The 22,782-nt window shown below is 57.8% G+C and overlaps 1 protein-coding gene across 1 annotated transcript in view; it reads left to right on the plus strand.

The window, feature by feature from the left end:
* Positions 1-22,782, plus strand: part of chid1 (chitinase domain containing 1) — a 315,372-nt gene that overhangs the window by 240,230 nt on the left and 52,360 nt on the right. The window lies entirely within an intron of this gene.

The following is a 22,782-nucleotide window of genomic DNA, read 5'->3' on the forward strand; positions in this document are numbered from 1 at the left end:
CAGAATTCCACACATAATGTTCCTCCACATCCCTGTGTCACAAACCTCCACCCATAATATTCCTCCACACCCCGTGTCCCAAATTCCCACACCCTGTGTCCCAAACCCCCACACCCCGTGTCCCAAACCTCCACACCCCGTGTCCCAAACCTCCACCCATAATATTCCTCCACACCCCTTGTCCAAAACTGCCACACACTGTGTCCCAAACCTCCACCCACAATATTCCTTCACAGCCCTTGTCCCAAACCTCAACATTCCCGTGTCCCAAACCTCAACATCCCCGTGTCCCAAAACCCCACACATCGTGTCCCAATCCCCCACACCCGTGTCCCAATCCCACACACCCGTGTCCCAAACCTCCACAGCCCGTGTCCCAAACCTCCACACCGCATGTCCCAAACCTCCACACCCCGTATCCCAAACCTCAACATCCCCGTGTCCAAAATCCCCACACCCGGTGTCCCAAATCCCCACACACCGTGTCCTAAACCCCCACACCCCATGTCCCAAATCTCCACACCCCGTATCCCAAACCTCAACATCCCCGTGTCCCAAACCCCCACACCCGTGTCCCAAATCCCCACACACCGTGTCCCAAACCTCCACACCCCATGTCCCAAATCTCCACACCCCGTATCCCAAACCTCAACATCCCCGTGTCCCAAACCTCCACACCCCGTGTCCCAAACCCCCACACCCCTGTGTCCCAAACCCCCACACCCCGTGTCCCAAACTTCCACCCATAATATTCCTCCACACCGCGTATCCCAAACTCCCACTCCCCGTGTCCCAAACTCCCACACCCCGTGTCCCAAACCTCCACCCATAATATTCCTCCACACCCCATGTCCCAAACCCCCACACCCCATGTCCCAAACCCCCACACCCCGTGTTCCAAACCTGCACACATAATGTTCCTCCACATCCCTGTGTCTCAAACCCCCACACCCCATGTCCCAAACCTCCACACCGTGTCCCAAGCCCCCACATCCCGTGTCCCAAGCCCCCACATCCCGTGTCCCAAAGCCCCACACCCAGTGCCCCAAACCCCCACACCCAGTGTCCCAGACCTCCACCCATAATATTCCTCCACACCCCTTGTCTAAAACCGCCACACACCGTGTCCCAAACCTCCACCCATAATATTCCTCCACAGCCCGTGTCCCAATCCCCCACACCCCTGTGTCCCAAACCCCCACAGATCGTGTCCCAAACCTCCACACCCCATCTCCCAAACCTCCACACCCCGTATCCCAAACCTCAACATCCCGGTGTCCCAAACCCCCACACCCCATGTCCCAAACCCCCACAGCCCGTGTCCCAATCCCCCACACCCCTGTGTCCCAAACCCCCACACCTCGTGTCCCAAACCTCCACACATAATGTTCCTCCAGACCCCGTGTCCCGAACCCCCACACCCCCTGTCCCAAATCCCCACACACCGTGTCCCAAACTTCCACGCGTAATGTTCCTCCACATCCCTGTGTCACAAACCTCCACCCATAATATTCCTTCACACCCCGTTTCCCAAACCTCCACACGTAATGTTCCTCCACACCCCGTGTCCCAAACTCTCACACCCCGTGTCCCAAACTCCCACACCTCGTGTCCCAAACCTCCACACCCCGTGTCCCAAACCCCCACACACCGTGTCCCAAACTTCCACACATAATGTTCCTCCACATCCCTGTGTCACAAACCTCCACCCATAATATTCCTCCACACCCCGTGTCCCAAACCTCCACACGTAATGTTCCTCGACAACCCGTGTCCCAAACTCCCAGACCCCTGTGTCCCAAACCCCCACACATAATGTTCCTCCACACCCCGTGTCCCAAACCCCCACACCTCGTGTCCGAAATCCCCACACACCGTGTCCCAAACTTCCACACACAATGTTCCTCCACATCCGTGTCACAAACCTCCACCCATAATATTCCTCCACACCCCGTGTCCGAAATTCCCACACCCTGTGTCCCAAACCCCCACACCCCGTGTCCCAAACCTCCACACCCCGTGTCCCAAACCTCCACCCATAATATTCCTCCACACCCCTTGTCTAAAACCGCCACACACCGTGTCCTAAACCTCCACCCATAATATTCCTCCACAGCCCTTGTCCCAAACCCCCACAGCCCGTGTCCCAATCCCCCACACCCCTGTGTCCCAAACCCCCACAGATCGTGTCCCAAACCTCCACACCCCATCTGCCAAACCTCCACACCCCGTATCCCAAACCTCAACATCCCCGTGTCCTAAACCCCGACACCCCGTGTCCCAAACCCCCACACCCCGTGTCCCAAATCCCCACACACCGTGTCCCAAATTCCCAGACACCGTGTCCTAAACCCCCACACCCCATGTCCCAAATCTCCACACCCCGTATCCTAAACCTCAACATGCCTGTGTCCCAAACCTCCACACCCCGTGTCCCAAACCCCCACACCCCATGTCCCAAACCTCCACACATAATGTTCCTCCAGACCCCGTGTCCCGAACCCCCACACCCCCTGTCCCAAATCCCCACACACCGTGTCCCAAACTTCCACGCGTAATGTTCCTCCACATCCCTGTGTCACAAACCTCCACCCATAATATTCCTCCACACCCCGTGTCCCAAATTCCCACACCCTGTGTCCCAAACCCCCACACCCCGTGTCCCAAACCTCCACACCCCGTGTCCCAAACCTCCACCCATAATATTCCTCCACACCCCTTGTCTAAAACCGCCACACACCGTGTCCCAAACCTCCACCCATAATATTCCTCCACAGCCCTTGTCCCAAACCCCCACAGCCCGTGTCCCAATCCCCCACACCCCTGTGTCCCAAACCCCCACAGATCGTGTCCCGAACCTCCACACCCCATCTCCCAAACCTCCACACCCCGTATCTCAAACCTCAACATCCCCGTGTCCTAAACCCCCACACCCCGTGTCCCAAACCACCACACCCCGTGTCCCAAATTCCCAGACACCATGTCCTAAACCCCCACACCCCATGTCTCAAATCTCCACACCCCGTATCCTAAACCTCAACATGCCTGTGTCCCAAACCTCCACACCCCGTGTCCCAAACCCCCACACCCGATGTCCCAAACCCCAACACCTCATGTCCCAAACCCCAACACCTCATGTCCCAAACCTCCACACCCCGTATCCCAAACCCCCACACCCCGTGTCTCACCCCCACACACCGTGTCCTAAACCCCCACACCCCATGTCCCAAACTTCCACACATAATGTTCCTCCACATCCCTGTGTCACAAACCTCCACCCATAATATTCCTCCACACCCCGTGTCCCAAATTCCCACACCCTGTGTCCCAAACCCCCACACCCCGTGTCCCAAACCTCCACACCCCGTGTCCCAAACCTCCACCCATAATATTCCTCCACACCCCTTGTCCAAAACTGCCACACACTGTGTCCCAAACCTCCACCCATAATATTCCTTCACAGCCCTTGTCCCAAACCTCAACATTCCCGTGTCCCAAACCTCAACATCCCCGTGTCCCAAAACCCCACACATCGTGTCTCAAACCTCCACACCCCGTATCCCAAACCTCAACATCCCCGTGTCCCAAACCACCACACCCCGTGTCCCAATCCCCCACACCCGTGTCCCAATCCCACACACCCGTGTCCCAAACCTCCACAGCCCGTGTCCCAAACCTCCACACCGCATGTCCCAAACCTCCACACCCCGTATCCCAAACCTCAACATCCCCGTGTCCAAAATCCCCACACCCGGTGTCCCAAATCCCCACACACCGTGTCCTAAACCCCCACACCCCATGTCCCAAATCTCCACACCCCGTATCCCAAACCTCAACATCCCCGTGTCCCAAACCTCCACACCCCGTGTCCCAAACCCCCACACCCCTGTGTCCCAAACCCCCACTCCTCGTGTCCCAAACCTCCACACATAATGTTCCTCCACACCCCGTGTCCCGAACCCCCACACCCCCTGTCCCAAATCCCCACACACCGTGTCCCAAACTTCCACGCATAATGTTCCTCCACATCCCTGTGTCACAAACCTCCACCCATAATATTCCTTCACACCCCGTGTCCCAAACCTCCACACGTAATGTTCCTCCACACCCCGTGTCCCAAACTCTCACACCCCGTGTCCCAAACTCCCACACCTCGTGTCCCAAACCTCCACACCCCGTGTCCCAAACCCCCACACACCGTGTCCCAAACTTCCACACATAATGTTCCTCCACATCCCTGTGTCACAAACCTCCACCCATAATATTCCTCCACACCCCGTCTCCCAAACCTCCACACGTAATGTTCCTCGACAACCCGTGTCCCAAACTGCCACACCCCTGTGTCCCAAACCCCCACACATAATGTTCCTCCACACCCCGTGTCCCAAACCCCTACACCCCGTGTCCGAAATCCCCACACACCGTGTCCCAAACTTCCACACACAATGTTCCTCCACATCCCTGTGTCACAAACCTCCACCCATAATATTTCTCCACACCCCGTGTCCCAAACCTCCACACATAATGTTCCTCCACACCCCGTGTCCCAAACTCCCACACCCCGTGTCCCAAACCTCCACACCCATTGTCCCAAACCCCCACACCCCGTGTCCCAAACCTCCACACGTAATGTTCCTCCACACCCCTTGTTCCAAACTCCCACACCCCGTGTCCCAAACCCCTACACCCTGTGTCCCAAACCTCCACACGTAATGTTCCTCCACACCCCGTGTCCCAAACTCTCACACCCCGTGTCCCAAACCTCCACACCCCGTGTCCCAAACCTCCACCCATAATATTCCTCCACAACCCGTATCCCAAACCCCCACACCCTGTTTCCCAAACCTCCACACCCCGTGTCCCAAACCCCCACACATAATGTTCCTCCACACCCCGTGTCCCAAACCGCCACACACCGTACCCTAAACCCCCACACCCCGTGTCCCAAACCACCACACCCCGTGTCCCAAGCCCCCACACCCCGTGTCCCAAGCCCCCACACCCCATGTCCCAAACCCCCACACCCCGTGTCCCAAGCCCCCACACCCCGTCCCAAACCTCCACACCCCATGTCCCAAACCTCCACACCCCGTGTCCCAAGCCCCCACATCCTGTGTCCCAAAGCCCCACACCCAGTGCTCCAAACCCCCACACCCAGTGTCCCAAACCTCCACCCATAATATTCCTCCACACCCCATGTCCCAAACCCCCACACCCCATGTCCCAAACCTCCACACCCCGTGTCCCAAACCCCCAGACATAATGTTCCTCCACACCCTATGTCCCAAACCGCCACACACGATGCCCTAAACCCCCACACACCGTGTCCCAAACCACCACACCCCGTGTCAAAAGCCCCCACACCCCGTGTCCCAAACCACCACACCCCATGTCCCAAACTCCCACACCCCGTGTCACAAACCCCCACATCCTGTGTCCCAAACCTCCACCCATAATATTCTTCCACACCCCGTATCCCAAACCCCCACACACCGTGTCCCAAACTCCCACACCCCGTTTCCCAAACCTCCACACCCCGTGTCCCAAACCTCCACCCATAATATTCCTCCACACCCCATGTCCCAAACCCCCACACCCCATGTCCCAAACCCCCACACCCCGTGTTCCAAACCTGCACACATAATGTTCCTCCACATCCCTGTGTCTCAAACCCCCACACCCCATGTCCCAAACCTCCACACCGTGTCCCAAGCCCCCACATCCCGTGTCCCAAGCCCCCACATCCCGTGTCCCAAAGCCCCACACCCAGTGCCCCAAACCCCCACACCCAGTGTCCCAGACCTCCACCCATAATATTCCTCCACACCCCTTGTCTAAAACCGCCACACACCGTGTCCCAAACCTCCACCCATAATATTCCTCCACAGCCCGTGTCCCAATCCCCCACACCCCTGTGTCCCAAACCCCCACAGATCGTGTCCCAAACCTCCACACCCCATCTCCCAAACCTCCACACCCCGTATCCCAAACCTCAACATCCCGGTGTCCCAAACCCCCACACCCCATGTCCCAAACCCCCACAGCCCGTGTCCCAATCCCCCACACCCCTGTGTCCCAAACCCCCACACCTCGTGTCCCAAACCTCCACACATAATGTTCCTCCAGACCCCGTGTCCCGAACCCCCACACCCCCTGTCCCAAATCCCCACACACCGTGTCCCAAACTTCCACGCGTAATGTTCCTCCACATCCCTGTGTCACAAACCTCCACCCATAATATTCCTTCACACCCCGTTTCCCAAACCTCCACACGTAATGTTCCTCCACACCCCGTGTCCCAAACTCTCACACCCCGTGTCCCAAACTCCCACACCTCGTGTCCCAAACCTCCACACCCCGTGTCCCAAACCCCCACACACCGTGTCCCAAACTTCCACACATAATGTTCCTCCACATCCCTGTGTCACAAACCTCCACCCATAATATTCCTCCACACCCCGTGTCCCAAACCTCCACACGTAATGTTCCTCGACAACCCGTGTCCCAAACTCCCAGACCCCTGTGTCCCAAACCCCCACACATAATGTTCCTCCACACCCCGTGTCCCAAACCCCCACACCTCGTGTCCGAAATCCCCACACACCGTGTCCCAAACTTCCACACACAATGTTCCTCCACATCCGTGTCACAAACCTCCACCCATAATATTCCTCCACACCCCGTGTCCGAAATTCCCACACCCTGTGTCCCAAACCCCCACACCCCGTGTCCCAAACCTCCACACCCCGTGTCCCAAACCTCCACCCATAATATTCCTCCACACCCCTTGTCTAAAACCGCCACACACCGTGTCCTAAACCTCCACCCATAATATTCCTCCACAGCCCTTGTCCCAAACCCCCACAGCCCGTGTCCCAATCCCCCACACCCCTGTGTCCCAAACCCCCACAGATCGTGTCCCAAACCTCCACACCCCATCTGCCAAACCTCCACACCCCGTATCCCAAACCTCAACATCCCCGTGTCCTAAACCCCGACACCCCGTGTCCCAAACCCCCACACCCCGTGTCCCAAATCCCCACACACCGTGTCCCAAATTCCCAGACACCGTGTCCTAAACCCCCACACCCCATGTCCCAAATCTCCACACCCCGTATCCTAAACCTCAACATGCCTGTGTCCCAAACCTCCACACCCCGTGTCCCAAACCCCCACACCCCATGTCCCAAACCTCCACACATAATGTTCCTCCAGACCCCGTGTCCCGAACCCCCACACCCCCTGTCCCAAATCCCCACACACCGTGTCCCAAACTTCCACGCGTAATGTTCCTCCACATCCCTGTGTCACAAACCTCCACCCATAATATTCCTCCACACCCCGTGTCCCAAATTCCCACACCCTGTGTCCCAAACCCCCACACCCCGTGTCCCAAACCTCCACACCCCGTGTCCCAAACCTCCACCCATAATATTCCTCCACACCCCTTGTCTAAAACCGCCACACACCGTGTCCCAAACCTCCACCCATAATATTCCTCCACAGCCCTTGTCCCAAACCCCCACAGCCCGTGTCCCAATCCCCCACACCCCTGTGTCCCAAACCCCCACAGATCGTGTCCCGAACCTCCACACCCCATCTCCCAAACCTCCACACCCCGTATCTCAAACCTCAACATCCCCGTGTCCTAAACCCCCACACCCCGTGTCCCAAACCCCCACACCCCGTGTCCCAAATCCCCACACACCGTTTCCCAAATTCCCAGACACCATGTCCTAAACCCCCACACCCCATGTCTCAAATCTCCACACCCCGTATCCTAAACCTCAACATGCCTGTGTCCCAAACCTCCACACCCCGTGTCCCAAACCCCCACACCCGATGTCCCAAACCCCAACACCTCATGTCCCAAACCCCAACACCTCATGTCCCAAACCTCCACACCCCGTATCCCAAACCCCCACACCCCGTGTCTCACCCCCACACACCGTGTCCTAAACCCCCACACCCCATGTCCCAAACTTCCACACATAATGTTCCTCCACATCCCTGTGTCACAAACCTCCACCCATAATATTCCTCCACACCCCGTGTCCCAAATTCCCACACCCTGTGTCCCAAACCCCCACACCCCGTGTCCCAAACCTCCACACCCCGTGTCCCAAACCTCCACCCATAATATTCCTCCACACCCCTTGTCCAAAACTGCCACACACTGTGTCCCAAACCTCCACCCATAATATTCCTTCACAGCCCTTGTCCCAAACCTCAACATTCCCGTGTCCCAAACCTCAACATCCCCGTGTCCCAAAACCCCACACATCGTGTCTCAAACCTCCACACCCCGTATCCCAAACCTCAACATCCCCGTGTCCCAAACCACCACACCCCGTGTCCCAATCCCCCACACCCGTGTCCCAATCCCACACACCCGTGTCCCAAACCTCCACAGCCCGTGTCCCAAACCTCCACACCGCATGTCCCAAACCTCCACACCCCGTATCCCAAACCTCAACATCCCCGTGTCCAAAATCCCCACACCCGGTGTCCCAAATCCCCACACACCGTGTCCTAAACCCCCACACCCCATGTCCCAAATCTCCACACCCCGTATCCCAAATCTCCACACCCCGTATCCCAAACCTCAACATCCCCGTGTCCCAAACCTCCACACCCCGTGTCCCAAACCCCCACACCCCTGTGTCCCAAACCCCCACTCCTCGTGTCCCAAACCTCCACACATAATGTTCCTCCACACCCCGTGTCCCGAACCCCCACACCCCCTGTCCCAAATCCCCACACACCGTGTCCCAAACTTCCACGCATAATGTTCCTCCACATCCCTGTGTCACAAACCTCCACCCATAATATTCCTTCACACCCCGTGTCCCAAACCTCCACACGTAATGTTCCTCCACACCCCGTGTCCCAAACTCTCACACCCCGTGTCCCAAACTCCCACACCTCGTGTCCCAAACCTCCACACCCCGTGTCCCAAACCCCCACACACCGTGTCCCAAACTTCCACACATAATGTTCCTCCACAACCCTGTGTCACAAACCTCCACCCATAATATTCCTCCACACCCCGTGTCCCAAACCTCCACACGTAATGTTCCTCGACAACCCGTGTCCCAAACTGCCACACCCCTGTGTCCCAAACCCCCACACATAATGTTCCTCCACACCCCGTGTCCCAAACCCCTACACCCCGTGTCCGAAATCCCCACACACCGTGTCCCAAACTTCCACACACAATGTTCCTCCACATTCCTGTGTCACAAACCTCCACCCATAATATTCCTCCACACCCCGTGTCCCAAACCTCCACACATAATGTTCCTCCACACCCCGTGTCCCAAACTCCCACACCCCGTGTCCCAAACCTCCACACCCATTGTCCCAAACCCCCACACCCCGTGTCCCAAACCTCCACACGTAATGTTCCTCCACACCCCTTGTTCCAAACTCCCACACCCCGTGTCCCAAACCCCTACACCCTGTGTCCCAAACCTCCACACGTAATGTTCCTCCACACCCCGTGTCCCAAACTCTCACACCCCGTGTCCCAAACCTCCACACCCCGTGTCCCAAACCTCCACCCATAATATTCCTCCACATCCCTGTGTCACAAACCTCCACCCATAATATTCCTCCACACCCCGTGTCCCAAATTCCCACACCCTGTGTCCCAAACCCCCACACCCCGTGTCCCAAACCTCCACACCCCGTGTCCCAAACCTCCACCTATAATATTCCTCCACACCCCTTGTCTAAAACCGCCACACACTGTGTCCTAAACCTCCACCCATAATATTCCTCCACAGCCCTTGTCCCAAACCCCCACAGCCCGTGTCCCAATCCCCCACACCCCTGTGTCCCAAACCCCCACAGATCGTGTCCCAAACCTCCACACCCCATCTGCCAAACCTCCACACCCCGTATCCCAAACCTCAACATCCCCGTGTCCTAAACCCCGACACCCCGTGTCCCAAACCCCCACACCCCGTGTCCCAAATCCCCACACACCGTGTCCCAAATTCCCAGACACCGTGTCCTAAACCCCCACACCCCATGTCCCAAATCTCCACACCCCGTATCCTAAACCTCAACATGCCTGTGTCCCAAACCTCCACACCCCGTGTCCCAAACCCCCACACCCCATGTCCCAAACCCCAACACCTCATGTCCCAAACCTCCACACCCCGTATCCCAAACCCCCACACCCCGTGTCTCACCCCCACACACCGTGTCCTAAACCCCCACACCCCATGTCCCAAACTTCCACACATAATGTTCCTCCACATCCCTGTGTCACAAACCTCCACCCATAATATTCCTCCACACCATGTATCCCAAACTCCCACACCCTGTTTCCCAAACTCCCACCCCCCTGTGTCCCAAACCTCAACCCATAATATTCCTCCACACCCCATGTCCCAAACCCCCACACCCTGTGTCCCAAACCTCCGCACCCCCTGTCCCAAACCTCCACCCATAATATTCCTCCACACCCCGTATCCCAAACCCCCACACCCCGTGTCCCAAACCTCCACCCATAATATTCCTCCACACCCGATGTCCCAAACCTCCACACCCCGTGTCCCAACCTCCACACCCCATGTCCCAAACCCCCACACCCCGTGTCCCAAACCTCCACACCCCGTGTCCCAAACCGTCACACACCGTGCCCTAAACCCCCACACCCCGTGTCCCAAACCACCACACCCCGTATCCCAAGCCCCCACACCCCATGTCCCAAACCCCCACACCCCGTGTCCCAAGCCCCCCACCACGTCCCAAACCTCCACACCCCGTGTCCCAAAGCCTCACACCCCGTGTCCCAAACCCCCACACCTAGTGTCCCAAACCTCCACACGTAATGTTCCTCCACATCCCTGTGTCTCAAACCCCTACACCCCGTCTCAAACCCCCACACCCCGTGTTCCAAACCTGCACACATAATGTTCCTCCACATCCCTGTGTCTCAAACCCCCACACCCCATGTCCCAAACCTCCACACCCCGTGTCCCAAGCCCCCACATCCCGTGTCCCAAAGCCCCACACCCAGTGCTCCAAACCCCCACACCCAGTGTCCCAAACCTCCACCCATAATATTCCTCCACACCCCATGTCCCAAACCCCCACACCCCGTGTCCCAAACCTCCACACCCCGTGTCCCAAACCCCCACACATAATGTTCCTCCACACCCTGTGTCCCAAACCGCCACACACGGTGCCCTACACCCCCACACACCGTGTCTCAAACCACCACACCCCGTGTCCCAAGCCCCCACACCCCGTGTCCCAAACCACCACACCCCGTGTCCCAAACTCCCACACCCCGTGTCACAAACCTCCACCCATAATATTCTTCCACACCCCGTATCCCAAACCCCCACACACCGTGTCCCAAACTCCCACACCCCGTTTCCCAAACTACCACCCATAATATTCCTCCACACCCCGTATCCCAAACCCCCACACACCGTGTCCCAAACTCCCACACCCCGTTTCCCAAACCTCCACACCCCGTGTCCCAAACTTCCACCCATAATATTCCTCCACACCCCGTATCCCAAACTCCCACACCCCGTGTCCCAAACCTCCACCCATAATATTCCTCCACACCCCATGTCCCAAACCCCCACACCCCGTGTCCCAAACCTCCACACCCCGTGTCCCAAACCCCCACACATAATGTTCCTCCACACCCCGTGTCCCAAACCGCCACACACCGTGCCCTAAACCCCCACACCCCGTGTCCCAAGCCCCCACACCCCGTGTCCCAAGCCCCCACACCCCATGTCCCAAACCCCCACACCCCGTGTCCCAAGCCCCCACACCCCGTCCCAAACCTCCACACCCCGTGTCCCAAACCTCCACACCCCGTGTTCCAAACCCCCACACCCAGTGTCCCAAACCTCCACACGTAATATTCCTCCACATCCCTGTGTCACAAATCCCCACACCCCATGTCCCAAACCCCCACACCCAGTGTCCCAAACCTCCACCGATAATATTCCTCCACACCCCATGTCCCAAACCCCCACACCCCGTGTCCCAAACCTCCACACCCCATGTCCCAAACCCCCACACATAATGTTCCTCCACACCCTGTGTCCCAAACTGCCACACACGGTGCCCTAAACCCCCACACACCGTGTCCCAAACCACCACACCCCGTTTCCCAAACTCCCACCCCCCGTGTCCCAAACCTCCACCCATAATATTCCTCCACACCCGATGTCCCAAACCTCCACACCCCGTGTCCCAACCTCCACACCCCATGTCCCAAACCCCCACACCCCGTGTCCCAAACCTCCACACCCCCTGTCCCAAACCGCCACACACCGTGCCCTAAACCCCCACACCCCGTGTCCCAAACCACCACACCCCGTGTCCCAAACCCCCACACCCCGTGTCCCAAGCCCCCACACCACGTCCCAAACCTCCACACCCCGTGTCCCAAACCCTCACACCCCGTGTCCCAAACCCCCACACCTAGTGTCCCAAACCTCCACACGTAATGTTCCTCCACATCCGTGTCTCAAACCCCTACACCCCGTCTCAAACCCCCACACCCCGTGTTCCAAACCTGCACACATAATGTTCCTCCACATCCCTGTGTCTCAAACCCCCACACCCCATGTCCCAAACCTCCACACCCCGTGTCCCAAGCCCCCACATCCCGTGTCCCAAAGCCCCACACCCAGTGCTCCAAACCCCCACACCCAGTGTCCCAAACCTCCACCCATAATATTCCTCCACACCCCATGTCCCAAACCCCCACACCCCGTGTCCCAAACCTCCACACCCCGTGTCCCAAACCCCCACACATAATGTTCCTCCACATCCTGTGTCCCAAACCGCCACACACGGTGCCCTAAACCCCCACACACCGTGTCCCAAACCACCACACCCCGTGTCCCAAACTCCCACACCCCGTGTCACAAACCTCCACCCATAATATTCTTCCACACCCCGTATCCCAAACCCCCACACACCGTGTCCCAAACTCCCACACCCCGTTTCCCAAACCTCCACACCCCGTGTCCCAAACTTCCACCCATAATATTCCTCCACACCCCGTATCCCAAACCCCCACACACCGTGTCCCAAACTCCCACACCCTGTTTCCCAAACCTCCACACCCCGTGTCCCAAACTTCCACCCATAATATTCCTCCACACCCCGTATCCCAAACTCCCACACCCCGTGTCCCAAACCTCCACCCATAATATTCCTCCACACCCCATGTCCCAAACCCCCACACCCCGTGTCCCAAACCTCCACACCCCGTGTCCCAAACCCCCACACATAATGTTCCTCCACACCCCGTGTCCCAAACCGCCACACCCCGTGTCCCAAACCTCCACACCCCGTGTCCCAAACCCCCACACATAATGTTCCTCCACATCCTGTGTCCCAAACCGCCACACACGGTGCCCTAAACCCCCACACACCGTGTCCCAAACCACCACACCCCGTGTCCCAAACTCCCACACCCCGTGTCACAAACCTCCACCCATAATATTCTTCCACACCCCGTATCCCAAACCCCCACACACCGTGTCCCAAACTCCCACACCCCGTTTCCCAAACCTCCACACCCCGTGTCCCAAACTTCCACCCATAATATTCCTCCACACCCCGTATCCCAAACCCCCACACACCGTGTCCCAAACTCCCACACCCCGTTTCCCAAACCTCCACACCCCGTGTCCCAAACTTCCACCCATAATATTCCTCCACACCCCGTATCCCAAACTCCCACACCCCGTGTCCCAAACCTCCACCCATAATATTCCTCCACACCCCATGTCCCAAACCCCCACACCCCGTGTCCCAAACCTCCACACCCCGTGTCCCAAACCCCCACACATAATGTTCCTCCACACCCCGTGTCCCAAACCGCCACACACCGTGCCCTAAACCCCCACACCCCGTGTTCCAAGCCCCCACACCCCGTGTCCCAAGCCCCCACACCCCATGTCCCAAACCCCCACACCCCGTGTCCCAAGCCCCCACACCCCGTCCCAAACCTCCACACCCCGTGTCCCAAACCTCCACACGTAATATTCCTCCACATCCCTGTGTCTCAAACCCCAACACCCCATCCCAAACCCCCACACCCCGTGTCCCAAACTTCCACACCCTGTGTCCCAAACTTCACACCCCGTGTCACAAACCCTCACACCCTGTGTCCCAAACCCCCACACCCCGTGTTCCAAACCTGCACACATAATGTTCCTCCACATCCCTGTGTCTCAGATCCCCACACCCCATGTCCCAAACCCCCACACCCCGTGTCCCAAGCCCCCACATCCCATGTCCCAAAGCCCCACACCCAGTGCCCCAAACCCCCACACCCAGTGTCCCAAACCTCCACCGATAATATTCCTCCACACCCCATGTCCCAAACCCCCACACCCCGTGTCCCAAACCTCCACACCCCATGTCCCAAACCCCCACACATAATGTTCCTCCACACCCTGTGTCCCAAACCGCCACACACGGTGCCCTAAACCCCCACACACCGTGTCCCAAACCACCACACCCCGTGTCCCAAGCCCCCACACCCTGTGTCCCGAGCCCCCACACCCCGTGTCACAAACCCCCACACCCTGTGTCCCAAACCTCCACCCATAATATTCCTCCACACCCCGTATCCCAAACCCCCACACCCCGTGTCCCAAGCCCCCACACCCCATGTCCCAAACCCCCACACCCCGTGTCCCAAGCCCCCACACCCCGTCCCAAACCTCCACACCCCGTGTCCCAAACCTCCACACCCCGTGTCCGAAACCCCCACACCTAGTGTCCCAAACCTCCACACGTAATGTTCCTCCACATCCCTGTGTCTCAAACCCCTACACCCCGTCCCAAACCCCCACACCCCGTGTCCCAAACTTCCACACCCTGTGTCCCAAACCCCCACACCCCGTGTCCCAAACTCCCACACCCCGTTTCCCAAACCTCCACACCGTGTCCTAAACTTCCACCCATAATATTCCTCCACACCCCATGTCCCAAACCCCCACACCCCATGTCCCAAACCTCCACACCCCGTGTCCCAAACTCCCACACCCCGTGTCCCAAACCTCCACCCATAATATTCCTCCACACCCCATGTCCCAAACCCCCACACCCCATGTCCCAAACCTCCACACCCCGTGTCCCAAACCCCCACACATAATGTTCCTCCACACCCCGTGTCCCAAACCGCCACACACCGTGCCCTAAACCCCCACACCCCGTGTCCCAAGCCCCCACACCCCGTCCCAAACCTCCACACCCCGTGTCCCAAACCTCCACACCCCATGTTCCAAACCCCCACACCCAGTGTCCCAAACCTCCACACGTAATGTTCCTCCACATCGCTGTGTCTCAAACCCCCACACCCCGTCCCAAACCCCCACACCCCGTGTCCCAAACTTCCACACCCTGTGTCCCAGACTTCATACCCCGTGTCACAAACCCTCACACCCTGTGTCCCAAACCCCCAAACCCCGTGTTCCAAACCTGCACACATAATGTTCCTCCACATCCCTGTGTATCAAATCCCCACACCCCATGTCCCAAACCTCCACCCCTGTGTCCCAAGCCCCCACATCCCATGTCCCAAAGCCCCACTCCCAGTGTCCCAAACCCCCACCGATAATATTCCTCCACACCCCATGTCCCAAACCCCCACACCCCGTGTCCCAAACCTCCACACCCCATGTCCCAAACCCCCACACATAATGTTCCTCCACACCCTGTGTCCCAAACCGCCACACACGGTGCCCTAAACCCCCACACACCGTGTCCCAAACCACCACACCCCGTGTCCCAAGCCCCCACACCCTGTGTCCCGAGCCCCCACACCCCGTGTCCCAAACTCCCACACCCTGTGTTCCAAACCTGCACACATTATGTTCCTCCACACCCTGTGTCCCAAACCGCCACACACGGTGTCCCAAACCGCCACACACGGTGCCCTAAACCCCCACACACCGTGTCCCAAACCACCACACCCCGTGTCCCAAGCTCCCACACCCCGTGTCACAAAGCCCCACACCCTGTGTCCCAAACCTCCACCCATTATATTCCTCCACACCCTGTATCCCAAACCCCCACACCCTGTGTCCCAAACTCCCACACCCCGTTTCCCAAACCTCCACACCCTGTGTCCTAAACTTCCACCCATAATATTCCTCCACACCCCGTATCCCAAACCCCCACACCCCGTGTCCCAAACTCCCACACCCCGTGTCCCAAACCTCCACCCATAATATTCCTCCACACCCCATGTCCCAAACCCCCACACCCCATGTCCCAAACCTCCACACCCCGTGTCCCAAACCCCCACACATAATGTTCCTCCACACCCCGTGTCCCAAGCCCCCACACCCCGTGTCCCAAGCCCCCACACCCCATGTCCCAAACCCCCACACCCCATGTCCCAAGCCCCCACACCCCGTCCCAAACCTCCACACCCCGTGTCCCAAACCTCCACACGTAATGTTCCTCCACATCCCTGTGTCTCAAACCCCCACACCCCGTCCCAAACCCCCACACCCCGTGTCCCAAACTTCCACACCCTGTGTCCCAAACTTCACACCCCGTGTCACAAACCCTCACACCCTGTGTCCCAAACCCCCACACCCCGTGTTCCAAACCCCCACACCCCGTGTCCCAAACCGCCACACCCCGTGTCCCAAACCCCCACACCCCGTGTCCCAAATCTCCACACATAATGTTCCTCCACTTCCCTGTGTCTCAAACCCCCACACCCCATGTCCCAAACCTCCACACCCCGTGTCCCAAGCCCCCACATCCCATGTCCCAAACTTCCACACCCTGTGTCCCAAACTTCACACCCCGTGTCACAAACCCTCACACCCTGTGTCCCTAACCCCCACACCCCGTGTTCCAAACCCCCACATCCCGTGTCCCAAACCGCCACATCCCGTGTCCCAAAGCGCCACACCCCGTGTTCCAAACCACCATACACCGTGTCCCAAACCTCCACCCATAATATTCCTCCACACCCCGTCTCCCAAACCGCCACACGTAATGTTCCTCCACATCCCTGTGTCCCAAACTCCCACACCCTATGTCCCAAACCTCCACACGTAATGTTCCTCCACACCCCGTGTCACAGACCCCCACACCCCGTGTCCCAAACCTCCACACATAATGTTCCTCCACATCCCTGTGTCTCAAACCCCCACACCCCATGTCCCAAACCCCCATACCCCGTGTCCCAAACCTCCACATGTAATGTTCCTCCACATCCCTGGGTCCCAAACCGCCACGCCCCGTGTCCCAAACCCCGACACCCCGTGTCTCAAACCTCCACACGTAATGTTCCTCCACATCCCTGCATCCGAATTGAATTGAAGTGACTTTATTTCTTACATCCTTCACATACATGGAGTAAAAATCTTGACGTTATGTCTCCATCTAAATGTGTGATGTGCAATCATAATAATTTATAATAAATAGAACAGTCAATGTAATATAGAGTTCACTCAAATAAGTGTGAGTTCATCAGTCTGATGGCCTGGTGGAAGAAGCTGTCCCGGACCCCTTTGGTCCTGGCTTTTATTTTGCGGTACCGCTTCCTGGATGGTAGCAGCTGGAATAGATTGTAGTCGGGATGGCTTGGGACCCCGATGATCCTTTGGGCCCTTTTTACACACCTGTCTTTGTAAATATCCTGAATCATGGGAAGTTCACAACTACAGATCCCCTGGGCTGTCCGCACCACTCTCTGCAGATTCCTGTGATTAAGGGAGGTACAGTTCCCATACCAGGCAGCGATGCTCTCAATTATGCCCCTGTAAAAAGTTCTTAGGATTTGAGGGCCCATACCAAACTTCCTCAACTGTCTGAGATGAAAGAGGCGCTGTTGTGCCTTTATCACCACACAGCTGGTGTGTTCAGACCACGTGAGGTCCTGGGTGATGTGGATCCTGAGGAACTTGAAGCTGTTTACCCTCTTAACCCCAGATCCATTGATGTCAATAGGGGTTATCACGTCTCCATTCCTCCTGTAATCCACAACCAGTTCCTTTGATTTTGCAACATCGAGGAAGAATTTGTTTTCTTGACACCACCGTGTTAGAGAGGTGACTTCCCTGTAGGCCACCTTGTTATTGTTTGAGATAAGGCCAATCAATGTAGTGTCATTGGCACACAGGGAGTGAAGGAGGGGACTCAGTATGCAGCCCTGGGGGGCTCCTGTTGAGAGTTGGAGGTGAGAGAGCCCACTCTTGCAACCTGCTGGTGCTCTGACAGGAAGTCCACACTTCTACACTTAATGTTCCTCCACACTTCTGCATCCAAAACCTCCACTCCCACGTCCCAAACTCCACACTTAATGTTCCTCCGCAGCTGCGTCCCAAACCTCCACAACCCTGCTTCCCAAATCTCCACACCTCCGCATCCCAAATCTCCACAACCCTGCTTCCCAAACCTCCACACCCCTGCGTCCCAAACCTCCACAACCCTGCTTCCCAAACCTCCACACCCCACATCCCAAACCTCCACACCCCTGCATCCTAGACCTCCACACCTCTGCATCCCAAACCTTCACACCCCTGCGTCTCAAACCTCCACACCCCACATCCCAAACCTCCACACCCCTGCATCCTAGACCTCCACACCTCTGCATCCCAAACCTCCACACCCCTGCGTCTCAAACCTCCATACCCCACATCCCAAACCTCCACGCCCCTGCATCCTAGACCTTCACAACCCTGCGTCTCAAACCTCCACACCCCACATCCCAAACCTCCACACCCCTGCATCCTAGACCTCCACACCACTGCATCCCAATCCTCCACACCCCTGCATCCCAATCCTCCACACCCCTGCATCCCAATCCTCCACACCCCTGCTTCCCAAACCTCCACACCCCTGCATCCCAATCCTCCACACCCCACATCCCAAAACTCCACACCCCTGCATCCTAGACCTCCACACCCTGCATCCCAAACCTCTACATCCCACGTCCCAAACCTCCACACCCCTGCATCCCAAACCTCCACACCCCTGCATCCCAAACCTCCACACCTCTTCATCCCAAACCTCCACACCCCTGCATCCCAAACCTCCACACACCCACCCATCCCAAACATCCACACCCCTGCATCCCAAACCTCCACACCCCTGCATCCCAAAACTCCACACCCCTGCATCCCAAACCTCCACACCCCTGCATCCCAATCCTCCACACCCCACATCCCAAAACTCCACACCCCTGCATCCTAGACCTCAACACTCCACATCCCAAACCTCTACATCCCATGTCCCAAACCTCCACACCCCTGCATCCCAAACCTCCACACCTCTGCATCCCAAACCTCCACACCCCTGCATCCCAAACCTCCACACACCCACCCATCCCAAAACTCCACACCCTGCATCCCAGACCTCCACACCCAATGTTCCTCCACATTCCTGCATCCGAAACCTTCACACCCCACATCCCAAACCTCCACACCCCTGCATCCCAAACCTCCACACCCCTGCATCCCAATCCTCCACACCCCACATCCCAAAACTCCATACCCCTGCAACCTAGACCTCCACACCCCACATCCCAAACCTCTACATCCCATGTCCCAAACCTCCACACCCCTGCATCCTAGACCTCCACACCCTGCATCCCAAACCTCTACATCCCACGTCCCAAACCTCCACACCCCTGCATCCCAAACCTCCACACCTCTGCATCCCAAACCTCCACACCCCTGCATCCCAAACCTCCACACACCCACCCATCCCAAACATCCACACCCCTGCATCCCAAACCTCCAAACCCAATGTTCCTCCACATTCCTGCATCCGAAACCTTCACACCCCACATCCCAAACCTCCACACCTCTGCATCCCAAACCTCCACACCCCTGCATCCCAATCCTCCACACCTCTGCATCCCAAACCTCCACACCCTTGCGTCCCAAGCCTCCACACCTCTGCATCCCAATCCTCCACACCCCTGCATCCCAATCCTTCACACCCCACATCCCAAAACTCCACACCCCTGCAACCTAGACCTCCACACCCCACATCCCAAACCTCTACATCCCACGTCCCAAACCTCCACACCCCTGCATCCCAAACCTCCACACACCCACCCATCCCAAAACTCCACACCCTGCATCCCAGACCTCCAAACCCAATGTTCATCCACATTCCTGCATCCGAAACCTTCATACCCCACATCCCAAACCTCCACACCTCTGCATCCCAAACTTCCACACCCCTGCATCCCAATCCTCCACACCCCTGCATCCCAATCCTCCACACCCCACATCCCAAACCTCCACACCCCTGCATCCCAAACCTCCACACCCCTGCATCCCAATCCTCCACACCCCACATCCCAAACCTCCACACCTCTGCATCCCAAACCTTCACACCCCTGCGTCCCAAACCTCCACAACCCTGCTTCCCAAATCTCCACACCTCTGCATCCCAAATCTCCACAACCCTGCGTCTCAAACCTCCACACCCCTGCTTCCCAAATCTCCACACCTCTGCACCCCAAAGCTCCACATCCCTGCGTCCCAAACCTCCACACCCCTGCATCCCAAACCTCCACACCCCTGCATCCCAAACCTCCACACCTCTGCGTCCCAAACCTCCACACCCCACATCCCAAACCTCCACACCTCTGCATCCCAAACCTCCACACCCCTGCATCCTAGACCTCCAACCCCTGCACCCCAAAGCTCCACATCCCTGCGTCCCAAACCTCCACACCCCTGCATCCCAAACCTCCACACCCCTGCGTCCCAATCCTCCACACCCCTGCATCCCAATCCTCCACACCTCACATCCCAAAACTCCACACCCCTGCATCCCAAACCTCCACACCCCTGCATCCCAAACCTCCACACCTCTGCGTCCCAAACCTCCACACCCCACATCCCAAACCTCCACACCTCTGCATCCCAAACCTCCACACCCCTGCATCCTAGACCTCCAACCCCTGCATCCCAAATCTCCACACCCCTGCGTCCCAAACCTCCACACCCCTGCGTCCCAATCCTCCACACCCCGCATTCCAAACCTCTTCATCCCACGTCCCAAACCTCCACAGCCCTGCATCCCAAACCTCCACACCTCTGCATCGCAAACCTCCACACCCCTGCATCCCAAACCTCCACACCCCTGCATCCCAATCCTCCACACCCCACATCCCAAAACTCCACACCCCTGCATCCCAATCCTCCACACCCCACATCCCAAAACTCCACACCCCTGCATCCCAATCCTCCACACCCCACATCCCAAAACTCCATACCCCTGCAACCTAGACCTCCACACCCCACATCCCAAACCTCTACATCCCATGTCCCAAACCTCCACACCCCTGCATCCTAGACCTCCACACCCTGCATCCCAAACCTCTACATCCCACGTCCCAAACCTCCACACCCCTGCATCCCAAACCTCCACACCTCTGCATCCCAAACCTCCACACCCCTGCATCCCAAACCTCCACACACCCACCCATCCCAAACATCCACACCCCTGCATCCCAAACCTCCAAACCCAATGTTCCTCCACATTCCTGCATCCGAAACCTTCACACCCCACATCCCAAACCTCCACACCTCTGCATCCCAAACCTCCACACCCCTGCATCCCAATCCTCCACACCTCTGCATCCCAAACCTCCACACCCTTGCGTCCCAAGCCTCCACACCTCTGCATCCCAATCCTCCACACCCCTGCATCCCAATCCTTCACACCCCACATCCCAAAACTCCACACCCCTGCAACCTAGACCTCCACACCCCACATCCCAAACCTCTACATCCCACGTCCCAAACCTCCACACCCCTGCATCCCAAACCTCCACACACCCACCCATCCCAAAACTCCACACCCTGCATCCCAGACCTCCAAACCCAATGTTCATCCACATTCCTGCATCCGAAACCTTCATACCCCACATCCCAAACCTCCACACCTCTGCATCCCAAACTTCCACACCCCTGCATCCCAATCCTCCACACCCCTGCATCCCAATCCTCCACACCCCACATCCCAAACCTCCACACCCCTGCATCCCAAACCTCCACACCCCTGCATCCCAATCCTCCACACCCCACATCCCAAACCTCCACACCTCTGCATCCCAAACCTTCACACCCCTGCGTCCCAAACCTCCACAACCCTGCTTCCCAAATCTCCACACCTCTGCATCCCAAATCTCCACAACCCTGCGTCTCAAACCTCCACACCCCTGCTTCCCAAATCTCCACACCTCTGCACCCCAAAGCTCCACATCCCTGCGTCCCAAACCTCCACACCCCTGCATCCCAAACCTCCACACCCCTGCGTCCCAATCCTCCACACCCCTGCATCCCAATCCTCCACACCTCACATCCCAAAACTCCACACCCCTGCATCCCAAACCTCCACACCCCTGCATCCCAAACCTCCACACCTCTGCGTCCCAAACCTCCACACCCCACATCCCAAACCTCCACACCTCTGCATCCCAAACCTCCACACCCCTGCATCCTAGACCTCCAACCCCTGCACCCCAAAGCTCCACATCCCTGCGTCCCAAACCTCCACACCCCTGCATCCCAAACCTCCACACCCCTGCGTCCCAATCCTCCACACCCCTGCATCCCAATCCTCCACACCTCACATCCCAAAACTCCACACCCCTGCATCCCAAACCTCCACACCCCTGCATCCCAAACCTCCACACCTCTGCGTCCCAAACCTCCACACCCCACATCCCAAACCTCCACACCTCTGCATCCCAAACCTCCACACCCCTGCATCCTAGACCTCCAACCC

This window comes from Mobula birostris, chromosome 11, assembly GCF_030028105.1.
Source record: "Mobula birostris isolate sMobBir1 chromosome 11, sMobBir1.hap1, whole genome shotgun sequence".
Classification (NCBI taxonomy): Eukaryota; Metazoa; Chordata; class Chondrichthyes; order Myliobatiformes; family Myliobatidae; genus Mobula; species Mobula birostris.